Here is a 19,631-nt window from a genome sequence, read left to right on the forward strand (position 1 = left end):
ATTAATGGGGAATATAAAAAGAATAAATTTAACCCTCATAAGGACTTATGGAAAAGACTGTAAGGATATCTTTGCCAAGAAGCCTCAAATACAGTATACCTTCTCCACCAGCTCTTCCCAATTGAAGCTAAGATTAGTATTATTAGAGTATAGGATAGATTTAAATTAGCCCTGAAAAGGATTTTTTGGTTATCGCAGCAGCAGAAAGGCCTGTAAGGCTAGAATCCCTGCCTATATGCCTCTAATACACCATCCCTTCTCAGGCCTGAAACACACATCCGTTAAACACGTGCATGTTTGTCCCGTTTTCGTATGTACCGGAGACACGGACAAACATGCACCAATGTTAATCTATCATTGAGGTCACACGTGCGTGATTCCATAAGGTCCGTGTGTCCGTGTCCGTGATCCGTATGTGTTTCCGTTTTGCAAGGAAGCATGTCCGTTTTCAGCATGGAACACGCACACATGGACCGCATGAAAGTCAATGGGTATGTGTGCACAATAACGTGACACGGATGCATCGCTGTATGCTCCGTGTACGTTTTGTGCTTTTTTGTAACGATGTCGGTCATTCTTTCTTTTTCTGTCTATGTCGGTCAATCTCCCTCAGTCCGTCGGTTGGTCTCTCTGTCTTTCTGTCCCTCTCTCACAGTCTGTCAGTCAGTCTCCCCCCTCTCTCATACTCACCGTTCCCTGATCACCGGCGCGGTGCTGCAGGCTGTTCAATAAACTCCGGCGGCTTTTACTATTTTGAAAAAGCCGGCCGCTCATTATACAATCTCGTATTCCCTGCTTTCCCCGCCCACCGGCACCTATGATTGGTTGCAGTGAGACACGCCCCCATGCTGAGTGACAGCTGTCTCACTGCAACCAATCACAGCCACCGGTGGGCGGGTCTATACTGTGCAGTAAAAAAAAAAAAAATAATTAATAAAAAACGACGTGCGGTCCCCCCCATTTTGATACCAGCCAGGGTAAAGTCACACGGCTGAAGGCTGGTATTCTCAGGATGGGGAGCTCCACGTTATGGGGAGCCCCCCAGCCTAACAATATCAGCCAGCAGCCGCCCGGAATTGCCGCATACAATAGATGCGACAGTTCTGGGACTCTACCCGGCTCTTCCCGATTTGCCCTGATGCGTTGGCAATCGGGGTAATAAGGAGTTATTGGCAGCCCATAGCTGCCAATAAGTCCTAGATTAATCATTGCAGGCATCTATGAGACACCCCCAATGATTAATTTGTAAGATACAGTAAAAAAACACACACAGTGAAAAAATCCTTTATTTGAAATAACAAACACTACAAAAAACCCGCGTTCACCAATTTATTATGCCCCAAATACCCATCCATGTCCGACGTAATCCACGGAGGTCCTGCGTCGCTTCCAGCTCTGCTACATGAAGGTGACAGGAGCTGCAGAAGAACACCGCCGCTCCTGTCAGCTCCACGCAGCAACTGAGGTGAGCCACGCGATCAGCTGAGCTGTCACTCAGTTTACTCGCGGCCACCGCTGGATCCTCCACCTGTGACAGCAAGTCGCCCGAGTGACAGCGATGAAGTTACAGGTGAGTTGCGGTCACGGGGGGAGGATCCAGCTGGCCGCGGGTAACCTGAGTGACGACAGCGCTAATCGCGCTGCTCACTTCAGTCACTCAGGGGATTAGCGGTCACCGGTGAGTCCTGCACGGGTGACCACTAATCAGTATGCGATACAGACATAGCTGCGGTATGACAATGAAGTCGGGTGAAGTTCACCCGAGTTCATTCTCAGTGCGCGTCGCTGTCTGCCGACATGTACCAACTACATTTTACATCACACACGGACATTTCACACGGACAACACACACACACGTCAGTTCAGTTTCACACGCACACACAGCCTTTCCACACGCACACCCGGCTAGCATACGCAGTTCACACAGATGCCACACGGACCATAAAAACGGACACAAAAAGGGGACATGGACCCGAAAAACGGACGTAATACACGTGCGTGTTTTTTCACGGATGTGTGTTTCAGGCCTCAAGCAGCTTGCCCTACCCAAAATGCAGATAGGATAGGTATAATTATAGAATAAAATAGTTGTATTTACATAGCAACAGCAAAGTCTGTAAGGGGTGCTTCACACACAGCGAGCTCACTGCCGAGATCGCTGCTGAGTCACGGTTTTTGTGACGCAGCAGTGACCTCATTAGCGATCTCGCTGTGTGTGACACTGAGCAGCGATCTGGCCCCTGCTGCGAGATCGCTGCTCGTTACACACAGCCCTGGTTCGTTTTCTTCAAAGCCGCTCTCCTGCTGTGACACACAGATCGCTGTGTGTGACAGCAAGAGAGCGACAAATGAAGCGAGCAGGGAGCAGGAGCCGGCGTCTGACAGCTGAGGTAAGCTGTATCCAAGATAAACATCGGGTAACCAAGGTGGTTACCCGATATTTACCTTAGTTACCAGCCTCTGCAGCTCTCACGCTGCCTGTGCTGCCGGCTCCGGCTCTCTGCACATGTAGCTGCTGTACACATCGGGTTAATTAACCCGATGTGTACAGCAGCTAGGAGAGCAAGGAGCCAGCGCTAAGCAGTGTGCGCGGCTCCCTGCTCTCTGCACATGCAGCTGCATTACACATCGGGTTAATTAACCCGATGTGTACTGTAGCTAGGAGAGCAAGGAGCCAGCGCTCAGTGTGCGCGGCTCCCTGCTCCCTGCTCACACTGGTAACTAATGTAAACACCGGGTAACCATACCCGATGTTTACCTTAGTTACCAGTCTCCGCAGCTTCCAGACGGCGGCTCCGTGCAAGCGCAGCGTCGCTTGCACGTCGCTGCTGGCTGGGGGCTGTTCACTGGTCGCTGGTGAGATCTGCCTGTTTGACAGCTCACCAGCGACCATGTAGCGATGCAGCAGCGATCCTGACCAGGTCAGATCGCTGGTCGGATCGCTGCTGCATCGCTAAGTGTGAAGGTACCCTAAGGCTAGAGTCCCTGCCAACATGCCTCTAATACATTATCAATTATCCAGCATCTCTCCCTACACTAAAGGGGGCTTTACATGCTACGACATCGCTAATGCGAACTCGTTGGGGTCACGGAATTGGTGATGCACATCCGGCCGCATTAGCGATGCCGTTGCGTGTGACACCTATGAGCGATTTTGCATCGTTGCAAAAACGTGCAAAATCGCTCATCGGTGACATGGGGGTCCATTCTCAAAAATCATTACTGCAGCAGTAACGAGTTTGTTCCTCGTTCCTGCGGCAGCACACATCGCTCCGTGTGACACCGCAGGAACGAGGAACCTCTTCTTACCTGCCTCCCGGCCGCTATGCGGAAGGAAGGAGGTGGGCGGGATGTTACGTCCCGCTCATCTCTGCCCCTACGCTTCTATTGGGTGGCGGTTCAGTGATGCAGCTGTGACGTCGCTGTGACGCTGAACGAACCGCCCCCTTCGAAAGGAGGCGGTTCGCCGGTCACAGCGACGTCGCCGGGCAGGTAAGTATGTGTGACAGGTCTGGGCGATGTTGTGCGGGACGGGCAGCGATTTGCCCGTGTCGCACAACAGATGGGGGCGGGTACCCACGCTAGCGATATCGGTACCGATATCGCAGCATGTAAAGCGGCCTTAATTGCAGGTAAGAGTGTTTTTATTAAAGAATTGAATAGATTTGATTTAGCACTAAAAAAATTGTTGGCTTAATGTACCAGCTTCAAGAAATGTAAGGCAATAATCACTGCCTAGATGTCTTAATACACTATTCCTTTTCCACCAGCTCTGCCTACACAAATTGCAGCTAAGAGCGGTATTATTAGAGAATAGAACAGATTTTTTAGTAGCAGCAGTAAAGTCAGTAAGACTAGAATCCCTGTCTTCATGCCTCTAATACACTATCCCTTTTCAAGCAGCTAGCCCTTCATTAAATGCAGCTAAGAGCAATATTATTTGAAACTATCAGGGTTTTTTTTTTACATTGCAGCAGCAGGGACTGCAAGGCTAGAATCACTGTAAGACACTATCCTTTCTTCAGCAGAAGCTCTCCTTACACTATTTCAGAGATACAGTGGGCTGAACATGGGGTCACTGGATAGACCAGATGACGCAATTTGGCCAACCAATTACAGTAATGCCAGTAGCCAATATGGCTACAGCATTAACATGAATGTCAGTCAGTCTCCGCATGTTTAGTGGCTGAAAAACAGCTGCAAAACATGCAATGTGGTGACTCGAACATGGCGCCCAAGTACAAGAATACTGGATCAGGTACCGAGCTTGCCAAGTACCTGATACTCGATTGAGTACCGAGCAGTGCCATCCACATTCGCTCCTCACTAGGTATAAACTGGTCCAACACCCATAGAAACTGTACTTCACGTAGTAATTGGTGCATATTAGAGATAATAGGATTGATTCTATCTAGGTTAGTGGTTTTCATTAGCTGGGCTGGCGTGACACCATTTTTTTATGATGTTGCAAAGATAATTATGCACCAGCCCTAAAAAATCAAAAGCAATGCAGAAGATGCCAGTAGGTAAGACATTCATAGGTCTCCCATCTAGCTGACAAGTACCACTAACTTGATCATCTCTAGTGCATGTGGGACACCCTGGACTAGCCAGGTAGTCACAGACAGGCCCTTGCACAAACACCCGTCCCCCTAAAAAGGTAACAGCAGCCAACCTTTTAAACCTAGTCACCTCCCTCAGGGCTTAATGGACACACCAGGGGGCAGAGCCAGGTGGTTGGTGACACCCACCGAGGAGTCCAGAGGGCCTGAGGCAGGAGAGTCAGTCAGTCAGTCAGACAAGTAGAGCCAGTAAAGAGTGGAGTAGTAAGAGGAGTTGAGTGCGGCAGACCTGTGCCCAGGTCTGCAGCAGAAACTGACAGGTGCCAGGGTCGTAGCCCTGGTACCTTGGCTAGGAGGCAGGCGGTGGCCTGGCCTGAAGGAGCCGGAAAGACGGCCAGATGGAACCGTAAGGGACCGGGACAGGGTAATGGCCCGCCGGTACCGAACCGGGGAACTGACTGTAAACCGGAGCACCAGGGGGTTACTCAGACCCAGAACGTAGCCCAGAAGCCACTGGACCACGTTGAATTTACTGATTGAGGTCTGGACTTTAGGTCCATTCCCATCCCAAGTCCCGAAAGAAGGCAACAGCCCACCGAGGGGGATAGAAAGCCACCGCCCAGGCAGAGAGATCCCACGGGCAAGCGCCTGCGGGCAAACGGACTCCACCGACACATACAGAGCCGGAGAGCGGACTCCCGTTGCTGAGGTATAGGCAGTCTACACGAACATAACAAGGTGCAGGAGAAAGGCCAAGACCACCAACCCGGGTGGGGGACAAGACGCAGCCGGCTGCAGGCACCGACTACCATCAACTTTCTTTACAGAGACTTGTGTGTGTCTATAATCGTGAGTACAACAGTGCCATCTAGCCGCGCACCGCCCTGCACTGCCCAACTACCACTCTCCCCAAACGGGTCCCGGGGCCACCATCCCTGCCCAAGGAGGGGTGAACATCTTGCTGCACGACCATCTCCCCCGGCAGCGGTGGTGTCTACACTTTCACCATGTCCCGTGGGTGGCATCACGAACTCAAAACACGGCTCCAGCCATACACCTACCTAACTACCCCCCATCGAGATCGCCAGCAGCCCCTTGCAGAGCGATGTGACCCCCGGGTCCGGAGGTGCTCGAGCCACCCACCAAACGAGCCCGGACCTGAGCGGCTCGGCTGCAGCCGAGCGTGGGGCGGTACACATATATACTATAATTGCCAAAAGATTAGACCAAAATTATTTGAATATTAATAAAAAAAAGAAGAATCATGTGTTATAATTTGGTGGCTTCTGGTTAGAATGGACAAACATTTGAAACTCTGTTCCATAGACTAGTTTGGTTCATATTAAACAATCATGATACAAATCATTTAAAATGCAAATGGATGTGAAAATCGTCTTTGCTCTTTTAGTTCTGACTATTAATTTTGATTGCATGTCTATTAAATGTGAGTCTAGGGACATCCAACAAACATCCTAGGCAGTACACTAAGTTATGCTTGGCTCAATGATTAATTAATAAGAGACACACATCTGCTACTCTAAAACTTCTAAATGTGATGCGCTAAACCCCAGGGTCTAAAACTGGGTTTGACCTTAAGCTATTTAAAATCCCAGAGGCAGAAAAGCTTCTCTGACACATGTATTGCACTGGGCATTATAATGTCAACAATAATATATTTGACAGTATATCAATCCAATGTGTCAGATTGTAAAAAAATCTAATGATACATAAAACATTACCCAGCTGGAAACAGATACACTACTTACAAAAAGTTAGAGATATTTAGTTTTTGGGTGAATTTTATGTAAACTGTAGAAAGCTCACTCTACAGTTATATTTTATCATGAAATTATTGCATTTAAGTAGAAGCATGCAATGTTCTCAAACAATTTATTTAATCAAAAGCCAACAACAGTGGTGGGTATACCCCCCAAAAATATGAATGTCTCAATAATTTGTCATGTGGCCTTGAGCATCATTTACAGCTTGACAACGGCATCTCATGCTGTTCACAAGTTGAGATAGTCTCTGCTGAGGCATGGCATCCTCCTCTTCTGGAAGTGTGGCCTTCAGATCATTGAGGTTCTGGGGTACAGAGTGACGAGCCTCTACATGGTGACTCAGCTAATCCCATAGGTTTCCTATGGGATTCAGGTCTGGAGAAATTGCAGGCCACACCATTGGAGGAACGATAGTCTCCAACAGCCACTTCCTACTGATTAAAATATCAATGAGATGGAGAATTGTTGTCCATGAAGTTGAAATTAAGCCCATATTGTTCATGCAAAGGCACAATGGCTGGATTAATATTGTTATTTAAATAGTAGGAGCTTGTCACTGTATCATTCATAAAGTGTAGAGCAGTTCTGTATTGACAAGACACACCTTTCCTCACTGTAACACCACCAGCAAAGGTTCATCTGGTGACAACAGTGCCTGGTGCAAAGTGCTCTGCTTAATGTTTCCAATATTCTTGGTTGCCATCATTTCTGCTCTGCTTGAATCGAATTTCGTCAAAGAACATCACAAAGGCCCACTGGTCCCTTATCCAGCAAAACGGTGACACCTGTGTTGGATTATGTAATTGGCACCCATGCAGATCATCCACGCTGGTGTAATTGGTTTCAAATGGTCCTATGTGACACTTTGGTGCCTCTCGCTTCCCTTAACTGTGTATGAAGTTGTGTGGCGTTCAATATCCGGTTCCGAAGGACATAATGAAGCGGTCATCAATGTAGGATGTGACCAATGGACATCGACTTCTATACCTTTCTATGAGTCTTCTAGCCTTTTTGTAGCACTGTTGCAACCTGTTGATGACACTCTGTGACACTCTAAGCTCAGTGGTCACTTCAATCTGAGAATATCCTGCTCGAAGCCTTGCAATGGCTAGGTACTGTTGATCAATTGTTAAAATGTGAGCAGTTTGATGAGGAGGACCTCTAATTTAACCCTGAAATTTATTGGATGATTTATGATCAAACACATGTTGTAAATTTTGCCATTAAGCTCCTTGTCAGAGAACAGCAAGTTGTGCAAAAAGTATTGAAAAATTGAACAGTTGGACATGTGCATTCAGAAGATTTGAGAAGGTCCCGCATAGTTCACCTGAAATGGTTAGAGTGTATTTTAGGATCATCCTGAAATTTCACCTGAAAGCCAAATATCCCTAACTTTCTGTGAGTAGTGTATGTTGGTGGTAGAAGGCATTAACATTTCTTATTAGCGCATTCTCACATAGATAACAGTTGAATGCTTAAAGAGTTATTCCCATCTCCAAGATATCCTAATATGTGGTAAGTGTAATAATAATAACAATTTTACCAAGTATCTCCAATTAGAAATTTTGTATAGTTCTGATATAGCCATATTTCTTACCTAAAGTGCATAGGTATCCATGATTACATTTACTCATATAGTGACAGTTAGTAGCTTGTAGATGTAACCATTGATACCTAAGCTGTAATACCCTGCACATGAGGTAAGAGAAATAGCTATTACAGGAGATCTATACTACATTTCTATTTGGAGGTATTTGCCAATATTATTATTACACCTGCTACATATCGGGACAAGGTCTTGGAGATGGGAATACCCCTTTAAAGTCATTTTGCATCTAGCTTATTTTCAAGAAAAACTTCTAATAAGTAGGGACTGTTCATGGAATGGCATATTGTTAGCTAGTATTACTACTGTATACAGTACTTCTATCTTCTGTACAGGTAAAATATCAGACAAACAAATTACTTCCAAGAAGCATGCGAAGGTAAATTTCAATTAAAAAAATATCTGTAGCATAATGGCACTGATTTGCTGAACTGTGCTTTTTTAAAAGCAATCTCTGAGTTGAATTATGCCTCCTAAGTAATTTCAGTGGGTGCACAGGTGGCAGAAAATTGAATAAAAGGATACTTTGATATTCGAAATTTGATGTCTTATTCCAGAGAAGTCCACATTTTTGTTATATGTAAAAGACCTGTTAGGCTCTATGGGCCAGACACAGATCTTCCCAAAAGCTTATTTTAAATGAAAAAAGGCATTACCAATGTGATGATATATAGTTAAATAGAGCATACTCTCAGTCATTACTCTTTACATGTCTCACACCAATGGAGGACAAAGACAGAAAAGGACCCCTGTGCAAGGACCATATATGGATCCTCTAAAGTCCATAATAATGCAAAACTCCAACTGCTTTAGAGGTGGAAATTAGCCCCTTTTCCTTCTGGGACCCTGTGCAGCTGCACAAGTTGCACCAATGATACGTCCGACCCTGTCTGATGTAAATTTCCCTTTTATTTAAAGGAAACTTGTCAGGTGCAATATATACCTGGAACCACTTGCAGTTCTGAGTGCATATTTTTAATCCCTGCCTAAATGTCCCAGGCTATAGTAGCATACATAAAGAGATCTTTAGAAAAAGTATTCCAAAAGATCCTTTATGATATTCCAATGAGCACAGGGTTTAGTTGAAAAGGTTTTAGTTCCTGTGCTCCTTCTGCTATTCAATGCCCAGCGTCATCAGTGGTGACGCTCATACCTGTCCATTGTCACCGCTTCAGAACGCCAGGTTTATGATGCTAATTCATGGTGCTGAAGGATGGTACTGTCACCGGGCCATTGAGGCTCTGCACTCCTTCGCCAGCGAGAGTCAGTGTGTATGCCTTCGGGTGGGGTGTGCAACACTTATCGTTTTCTTCAGCTTGGTGTCCACCAACCCGAAGTCGGTCCCCATCTTCATGCAATAGACAAATGCGTGACACCACAGTTCTTTTGGAAAACAAAACTTGAAAGGTTTATTTTTTCCACCTCTTTTTCCACATACATGGTGTCATGCTAGGTATGGGAAAGTACCAAGCGAGCGGTGAAAAGTAAGAGGTCCCCTGTGTCTAGGCAAGGAGGAGATGGTAACCCCTGACTAAATATACAGCTGGTCCCTGGGGTTCCTGACCACCCTAGATAGGTTTCGCACTTATGTGCCAAGCCGGATACCTGACCCTAGGTATCCCTGGTTCTGTACCCTAAATAGGGAACATGTGGGATGAGCTCTTTGTCAACTTCACTAAACGCTAAAGAAATACATATGAGGGACACATGGCGAAAATGCATGAACTACTTATCCACAGATGACACAGGCAATGATACTATAGATGAGAGCAAGCCACCTGTTGCAACCAGAACTGGAATGATCTGAATGATATCACCACCACCAGTCCAGGAAAGAAGGGAGTATTTAAGCACCAAGAAAATACTGATAATCAGCAGCTGGGTGGAAGGTGAGCTCCTGCTGGGTCCAAAAGGGGAGAGATGAAAATCCAGCAGGAAAGCTACCTATTACAATGAGTACTGACAGCAGGATCAATAGAAAGTCAGAGAGCATTTTGCACAGCCAAATCCTGTGACATTCTATAGCCAGAAACCACATGACTGTCTGTCACCCATGACACATGGCCTCACTCCTGACATTTCTGTGGTTGCCATATTTGGGGTACTCTCACCCAAACTATCCCTGCTGGGCACCTGTGTCTTTGTTTCCTCACCCTTCTTCTCACCGCTGTCCACTTCTAGGCCCTGATGGCTGTCTAGTCACACGACTTCCCTGAGCCCGCCAGGCTGAGCTGTGGGCTGCAGTCCTTGTCATTAGGGTTCACTGACTGGCTCTTGACACCGTGCCCCGTCTTTACTATTCAAACCCTACTGAAGAACTCCCCCCACAAGGCCCGACTCTCTAACCAACCCACTGGCCATCTGTCACTCCTCCCCTATCTTATCTAACATCTAACTTACAGCTGCTCTTGCCCAACTGCTAGGTGGCGCCGGCAGCTACATGATCCCGGCTGTTAATATGCAAGAGGAACAAACAATGAAAAAGAAGCAGGAAAGCCACTGCATGGCACCTGTCTGAGCACACTCTGAACATCAAACAAAGACTGGAGGACAAGGAGTAAAGTGCAAATAGGTTTATCTAGCTCGATCAACCACGATTCATCATGGGAGCGAAAGTCCATGGTAAGACTGGAGTCAGCTGTGGAAACCACAGAAAAATTAGTTAATATGCAAGAGGAACAAACCCTGTCTGAGCACACTCTGATTTCAGAGTGTGCTCAGACAGGTAACTCCTTGTCCTCCAGTCTTTGTTTGATGTTCAGAGTGTGCTCAGACAGGTAACTCCTTGTCCTCCAGTCTTTGATGTTCAGAGTGTGCTCAGACAGGTAACTCCTTGTCCTCCTGTCTTTGATGTTCAGAGTGTGCTCAGACAGGTAACTCCTTGTCCTCCAGTCTTTGTTTGATGTTCAGAGTGTGCTCAGACAGGTAATCTGACTGTTCATTGGCATCCACTTAGCACCTCATGGTGGCTAAACCTGTTTATCTGTTTATAGCTTTTTTGACTGTTTAACTATTTGACTCTGTCACTGCAGAAGTTGCTGTTTCACCAGCATCTGTATTAAGCACTGTTTATTAGTGATTAGTGAGACTTGGATCCTATTTTATATATTTTATATATCTCTGTTATTTCAGAGTATACACTGTTATCATTGTGCTTATCCAGAGCTGTTTTTTTTTTTTCCATCTGTCTATGTGTAACAATTGTCAAAATTTTACACCATGCTCTTCATGTGCAGGATGCCTTGTTCATGTTTTTGACCCAGTCTGTTATTTATTCATTTTACTTGTGCCCTATATGTAATTGTCATCTAGTACATCTATATTTTATCTGCCGGCCTGTTTTTGCCGCTGATTCCTTTGTGCAAGTTGCTATTTATTAAACCTATTTGCACTTTACTCCTTGTCCTCCAGTCTTTGTATGATCCCGGCTGTGCTTCATTGGGGACCTACACTTCACTAGCAGCAGTAATTTTATCAAATACATTAACAACACGCATGATGCTTAAAACACATCTTCACAACCGAGACAAAAAGCATAAAACAGTGTGTGTGTGTTGGGGGGTGCTATATTTCACTTTTATAAGCGCAAATCTCAATCTAATTATCGGTATGGTCAGCATATGTTAGGGCCAGGTGGACGGGCAGACCCAAGAGGTGGATCCACTGGGCCGAACACCTCACTGAAGGCAAGGGGTCCGGTAGCCGGAGCACTACAGGTAGCAGGACAGTCCGCTCGAAGATGTGGAGTGTAGAAGTCCCTGGGACCACGGAGTCACCGAAGGTAGTCCGGGTGACGGAGCTCAGGTTCGGAGGCCGAGATGTTGTCAGGCAAAGTCTGGAACCGATGGAGCAAGAAGACGGGTCACCACAGGGATCAGAGATGGTATGGACTGACGGGATGGCAGACAGTCACCGTTCGGGGTTCGGGAATCGTCAGGACCGGATGGCGAGGCAGGAGCGGCTCTAGGAGAGAGATAGGTAAGTATATTGAATACACAAGGAGACCTGACTCCTAGCTAGCAAAACACGAAGAACAGGCCCCGCCCACTTGGAAAGGATCCCCCTATATACCCAGTACCTGATCCTTCAATATCCTGTTGGAGGACGCTGGCCCTTTAAGAGAGGGTCAATGACCGTGCGCGCGCCCTAATGCGCATGCGCGCGGCCCGGGTGCCAGAAGCCAGAGGAGGGAGCGGTGAGCAGGCAGCAGGAGAGCCGGGCTGGGGCCGAGTAGCCGACGGGCGCCAGGAGCGGGGACCGGGCTGCCTGGGGACCGCAGGCGATGGAACAGGAAGGCTGTGGAGTGGGGGACCGGGAAGCCTGGCATGGGAGCGGCGGAGCGCGACCTGGGAGCGGAGAAGCGTGGCAGGGGAGCCGGTAAGCATGGCAGGAGAGCCGGGGAGCCTAGCAGGGGAGCCGGGGAGCGTGACAGTACCCCCCCACGCCCCCCTCCCCGCAACCGGGACAGGAAGGCACGTATCAGAGGAGTACCCACATTCTCCCGGGGTTCCCAGGACCTATCCTCAGGACCATACCCTGCCCAGTCCACCAGGAAGAACTGTCGGCCTCGTACGGTTTTCATGGCCACGATATCCCTTACCGCATAGATGTCATCATCCGCAATAGGAGGAGGAGCAGAACTGGCAGCAGCGGAGAAGGGACCAAGGACAACCGGCTTGAGTAGGGAGACGTGGAAGGAGTTGGGTATCCTCATCGTGGCCGGGAGCTGCAGCTTGTAGGAGACCTCATTGATCTTGCTGAGGACTTTAAACGGCCCGATGTAGCGAGGACCCAGCTTGTATGATGGAAGCTTCAATCGGACGTACTTGGAAGCAAGCCAGACCAGATCTCCTGGAGAGAAACACGGAGGATCCAGACGCCTCTTGTCTGCGTGTCTCTTCATCCGCAGGGAAGCACGTCCAAGGGACGTCTTGACAGAGTCCCAAATTGTAGAAAAGTCACGGACTACAGCATCAGCAGCAGGGACATCCGAGGAAGAGGATACGGGTAATGGGACGGAAGGCTGAAGTCCGTAAACGACATGGAAGGGAGAGCTTGAGGAGGACTCACTGACGTGGTGGTTGTGGGAGAATTCAGCCCAAGGAAGAAGCGTGGACCAGTCGTCGTGATGGGCGTTAACGTAGTGACGTAAGAAGGAGGTCAAGATCTGATTGACTCGTTCCACTTGGCCATTCGACTGAGGATGGTAGGCTGAAGAAAAGTCCAGAGTCACTCCCAGATGTTTGCAGAGAGCCCTCCAGAAGCGGGAGGTAAACTGAGTTCCTCTGTCGGACACAATGTGTGATGGAAAGCCATGCAAGCGGAAGATGTGCTGGATGTAGGCGTCAGCGAGTTCCTGGGCAGAGGGGAGTCCAGTCATAGGGACGAAATGAGCCATTTTGGAGAAACGGTCCACCACTACCCATATGACTGTGTGTCCGGAGGACAGGGGCAAGTCCGTAATAAAGTCCATTGCTATGTGTTGCCACGGAACGGAGGGTATAGGCAGAGGCAGAAGACGACCATATGGCAGGTGTTTGGGCGTCTTGTTCCTGGCACAAGAGGAGCAGGCTGAGACAAAAGAAGCGACGTCCGTGCGAAGGGATGGCCACCAGTAGTGACGTACAATTGTACTCCATGTTTTCTTCTGACCAGCATGGCCGGCTATTTTCGAGGCATGGCCCCAGTGCAACACTTTTTGCCTGTCAGTCTCAGAGACATAGGTCTTCCCGGCCGGTATCTGGGCCAGGGTGACAGGGGCCACCGGAATGATTTTACTAGGGCAGATGATGGGCTGGGATGTCTCCTCCTCCTGCTCCATGGGCATGAATGACCTGGACAAGGCATCTGCTCGTACGTTCTTGTCCGCGGGCCGGAAATGGAGCTGAAAATCGAACCTGGCAAAGAACAAGGACCACCTGGCTTGCCGTGGGTTCAGTCGCTGAGCGGACCGCAGGTATTCCAGGTTCTTGTGGTCCGTGTAAATGATCACGGGGTACACTGCTCCCTCCAGAAGGTAGCGCCATTCTTCCAGAGCCAGTTTGACCGCTAATAACTCTCGGTCACCGATGGTGTAGTTGCGTTCAGGCGCTGAGAAGCTCTTGGAGTAGAAACCGCAAGTAACCATCTTCCCGGAGGAGGATTTCTGCATGAGCACTGCTCCGGCTCCCGAGGAGGAAGCATCCACCTCCAAGGTGAACTGTCGGTTTAACTCAGGACAGTGGAGCACAGGGGAAGAAGCAAATGCCTGTTTCAGGGAGCCAAACGCGGCGTCGGCCGCAGGTGACCAGTGTTTTGGATTAGCCCCCTTCTTGGTCAAGGCGGAGAGAGGTGCAGTCAGAGCAGAGAAATGAGGGATGAACTGACGGTAATAGTTTGCGAAGCCCAGAAAGCGTTGGATCGCCTTCAGTCCAGAAGGAGGGGGCCAGTTGAGAATGGACGATACCTTCTCCGGGTCCATCTGCAGACCGGTATCGGAGATTACGTAACCCAGGAAGGGAAGAGATGACTGTTCGAAGACACACTTCTCGTACTTGGCGTACAGACGATTCTCCCTCAGTCTTTGTAGTACCAGCTGCACGTTCTCTCTGTGGGTCTGGAGGTCCGGAGAAAAGACCAGGATATCATCGAGATACACCACCACACAGACGTAGAGAAGGTCCCGGAACACGTCGTTCACCAATTCTTGAAAGACTGCTGGTGCGTTACACAGGCCGAAGGGCATCACACAGTATTCATAGTGCCCATCGCGAGTGTTGAATGCGGTCTTCCATTCGTCCCCAGAGCGGATGCGGACCAGGTTGTAGGCACCCCGAAGATCCAACTTGGTAAACACACGAGCTCCTCTAAGCCGATCAAACAATTCGGGGATGAGCGGCAGGGGGTATTTATTTTTCACGGTGATCTGGTTCAATCCCCGGTAGTCTATGCATGGGCGTAGGTCGCCCTCTTTCTTCTTAACGAAGAAGAAGCCTGCTCCAGCAGGAGAGGAGGATCTCCGGATGAATCCCCTTGCCAGGTTCTCTGTGATGTAGGTAGACATGGCCCTTGTTTCAGCAGGAGACAGCGGATATATCCGTCCTCGAGGTGGTGTAGTTCCTGGGAGTAGTTCGATGGCACAGTCGTAAGGACGATGTGGCGGAAGTACCTCTGACTCCTTTTTATCAAAGACGTCCGCGAAGGACCAATAGGCCGAGGGCAGTCCCGGTAGGGACTCCGGAACCGGAGGTCGTCGGATGGGCTGTATAGTCTTCAGACAGCTCTCGTGGCAAGAGGAGCCCCATCGGGTGATTTCACCAGTACCCCAGCTGACTGACGGTTCGTGTGTCCGTAACCAGGGAAGTCCCAGCAGGATTTTATGAGACATGTGTGGGAGGACGTAGAGAGCGATGTTCTCGGTGTGCAGGGCACCGATACGTAGTTCCACAGGCTTGGTGATCCACGAGATGGTGTCAGAGAGGGGTCTCCCATCTACAGAGGCAATCACGAAGGGTTTGTCGAGTGGAGTAACAGGCACCTGGTACTTGTCCACCGTGGCCTGCTGGATGAAATTGCCTGCTGCCCCGGAATCGAGGTACGCCTCGGCCGTGAACCACGTCTCTCCCGTTGTTACTTGAACAGTCCACGTAACCGGGTCTGAGAGAGTCCCAGCACCTAGGGTGGCCTCTCCTACCAACCCTAGGCTTTGGAGTTTCCCGGCCTCTCTGGACAGGAACGTAGCAGGTGTGTGCCTTCTCCGCAGTAGAAGCAGAGGCCCTTGGCGAGCCGTTCTGCTCGGCGTTGTTCGGACTGCCGCAAACGGTCAATCTGCATGGGCTCGTGGACAGAGACACCAGACGATGTTGACTGAAGTACGGCGGGCTTCTGCGGAGGAGAGGAATGCCGTATCTGACGTCTCTCACGGGACACCTCTTTGGATCGTTCCTGGAATCGGAGGTCCACGCGGGTGGCTAGTGCGATCAGGGCATCCAGAGTAGAAGGAACATCGCGGCCTGCCAGCTCGTACTTAATACGACTGGAGAGTCCTTCCCAGAAGGCGGCGGTGAGGGCTTCATTGTTCCAGCCCAATTCTGAGGCCAAACTGCGGAAGCGGATGGCATACTGCCCCACCGTCATGGTCCCCTGACGTAGCCTGAGGAGTGATGAGGCGGATGCGGCGGCACGGCCGGGTTCGTCGAAGGTGGTTCTAAACGCCTGCAGGAAGTCCTGGATGTTAGTGGTTACGGGGTCCTCCTTTTCCCACAAGGGGTTCATCCAGGCCAGTGCTTCACCCTCTAGATGGGACATCACAAACGCCACCTTAGCTTGGTCGGAGGCAAACAGGTGCGGAAGCAGCTTGAAATGGAGGGAGCACTGGTTTAAGAATTCTCTGCAGGTCTTGGGATCTCCGGCATATCGGGGTGGAGAGGCCAAGCGAAGTTTAGATGCTTCCGAGGGAGCCGCCATGGGAACCGTGACCGTGGACTGTGCAGTGGTAACCTGAGATGCCAGAGACGTGGCAGATGCTTGCAGCGTGTGCAGGTGGGTATCCACCGAGGTCATGAAGGCCAGCATGCGGGACTGAGTCTCGCGCTGACGTCCGAGTTCCTGCTGCAGGGTGCTCTGCTGGGCCGCTAGTGCTTCGGCGGGATCCATGGCCTGTTCTTACTGTTAGGGCCAGGTGGACGGGCAGACCCAAGAGGTGGATCCACTGGGCCGAACACCTCACTGAAGGCAAGGGGTCCGGTTGCCGGAGCACTACAGGTAGCAGGACAGTCCGCTCGAAGATGTGGAGTGTAGAAGTCCCTGGGACCACGGAGTCACCGAAGGTAGTCCGGGTGACGGAGCTCAGGTTCGGAGGCCGAGATGTTGTCAGGCAAAGTCCGGAACCGATGGAGCGAGAAGACGGGTCACCACAGGGATCAGAGATGGTATGGAATGATGGGATGGCAGACAGTCACCGTTCGGGGTTCGGGAATCGTCAGGACCGGATGGCGAGGCAGGAGCGGCTCTAGGAGAGAGATAGGTAAGTATATTGCAAGACACAAGGAGACCTGACTCCTAGCTAGCAAAACACGAAGAACAGGCCCCGCCCACTTGGAAAGGATCCCCCTATATACCCAGTACCTGATCCTTCAATATCCTGTTGGAGGACGCTGGCCCTTTAAGAGAGGGTCAATGACCGCGCGCGCGCCCTAATGCACATGCGCGCGGCCCGGGTGCCAGAAGCCAGAGGAGGGAGCGGTGAGCAGGCAGCAGGAGAGCCGGGCTGGGGCCGAGTAGCCGACGGGCGCCGGGAGCGGGGACCGGGCTGCCTGGGGACCGCAGGCGATGGAACAGGAAGGCTGTGGAGCGGGGGACCGGGAAGCCTGGCATGGGAGTGGCGGAGCGTGACCTGGGAGCGGGGAAGCGTGGCAGGGGAGCCGGTAAGCATGGCAGGAGAGCCGGGGAGCCTAGCAGGGGAGCCGGGGAGCGTGACAGCATAGCAGCCACTATGCAATTATAGATTCCCTCTTCAATAGCAAATGGGCAATTAAGTAATATCTAGTGTCTTTTTAAAAGTTTATCTAGGACAAATATTGCTTCCAAACACTACTAAGTGTGCTGCACCCATCTCTCTGGCAGTGTTGAATGGCAGATAACACAGTGATAGATTGCCTCATTCGTATGTAATCTCACTGCATTCTCAACATTGGAAATTTTCTGTGTTACTTTCCATGAGTGAAGTTGCTAATTAGGAGGTTAATACAGCATGTTCATTGAGATACTGTACACAGGGAATTGTGGATATAGAATATAGTGATCTTGGGCATAGATGAAAGCTACAAACAGCAGTGTGCTTCTGCCCGAAGATCTGCATTGTAGTGATAAGGGACTCAGTGGGTGTCTGTCAGACTCCAAAAAATAGGCTTGTAAGTAATTAGGGAGCAAATTAGAGATTTGTTTTTCATTAGAAAGTCTTTTCCCTAGATCAATAGGAAAAAATCTATTTCTATATTAAATGCCGCTTCTCAGAAAGTCAGCACTAAGAGCTTTATACAGAACATCTGGAGAATGTTGTCACAGCCCAGAGCAATTACCAAACAGAATTGAATTCATTACTATCACTAGCTGGAGGTGGATATTATAATTGGGTATTACCCCAGGGGAAACGGGAGACACACTGAAATAAATTACGACCGTGTACGCACCTCTTTGTGCCATTCGGTTCACACTCTTCTTTCCCTTTAGACCAAAAGTACAGTAGTAAAAGTAGCTAAGAAAAATCATTCCTGAAAGAACATAATGTGCTAAATATGATTAATCAGGCAGCACCAGAACATAGCATTAGTAGTAGAACTGTTGAATATATATTCTTACTGTAAAATATTAAAGCACACCAATCACCATGATTTTCCTATATAAACTGAATCCAGTGCTATATGACATTATCAGGCTGATTCTATACACACTTTAGTTGTCAGCTAGAATGTATAGGTTTTGAAACACAAGCAAGTAAAGTGTGTAAAATGAGCAGCTTTTTGAGTGGCAGCAGCAGGGGTGGGTATTCATAGTGATTCCTGCCCCCCAGCCTGTCCATCCCCCCCCTGTTATTTATGCTAATTCTATTATAGAATTGTTTTACTAAGTGGCTAGAAGGACCTGTTCTGATGTCATACCCATGTGACCAGAAGGGGCGGGGCCTCAGCCAACATAGCTGATACCAGTAAGCAACATTATTTTTCTGTTGGTTGAGGCCCTTCTGGTCACATGAGTATGACATCAGGACAGGTCCTTCTAGTGATATAGTAAAATGATTCTATAATAGAATTAGTGTAAATAAAAGGGGGATGAACAACAGGCAGGGGGGCAGAAATCACTATGAATACCCACACCAGCTAACAGCTGATTGGCAGCTGCTGCCATTCAAAAAGATGCTCATTTTACAAACTTTACTTGTTTGTGTTTCAAGATCTATACATCCTAGCTGATAACTAAAGGTATGCATAGAATCAGCATGATAGTGCTTGTATAGCACTGGCTTTAGGTTATATAGGAAATTCCTTGAGATTGGTATGCTTTAATATGTGGCATACACCATCTAAAGTACTATCAATAATAATTTATGTAACATAGAAATATAAAACATATCCTTAACAGGGGTAATGGGAGCATGTCAGCAGGATTTTGCTATCTCATCTGAGAGCAGCATGATCAAAGCAAAGAAATCCTGAATCCAACAATGTATCACTTAGATTACTGGGTGCAGCCCACCAACACCAGGCTTTCATTGTACATTTCTATGGACAGAAGCTGTTTATCACAGTGTTTAGCAGAGTTGGACTAGAGCTCAAGCCCTCCTCAGTCCATCTACTGATAAAGCTGCTGAATCTTAAATTAACATTGCAGGTTAACATACTTTGTGATTAGAGACACAGCTAAAATCTCTGTTAACCCTTGCAGCATGCTGTCTTCAGATTACATAACAAAAACTTTGTGACAGATTCCCTTTTTGCTCCCACTGGGCATAAATTTCCAGTATTCAGCGAATCAAACTCCGCCCGACTGAACAAGTCCCCTCCCTCTCAACATTATAATTTGCCTGTTTCAAATTGGTGGTTGTTTGTTAGTGGGTGGCCAGGATTTTGGTCTGATTAACATAATCTTAAATATGTGTTCAACTGGGACTGGGTGAACTCATATTTAATAGGGATTCATTTAGGA

This window comes from Anomaloglossus baeobatrachus, chromosome 1, assembly GCF_048569485.1.
Source record: "Anomaloglossus baeobatrachus isolate aAnoBae1 chromosome 1, aAnoBae1.hap1, whole genome shotgun sequence".
In the NCBI taxonomy this organism is placed as follows: domain Eukaryota; kingdom Metazoa; phylum Chordata; class Amphibia; order Anura; family Aromobatidae; genus Anomaloglossus; species Anomaloglossus baeobatrachus.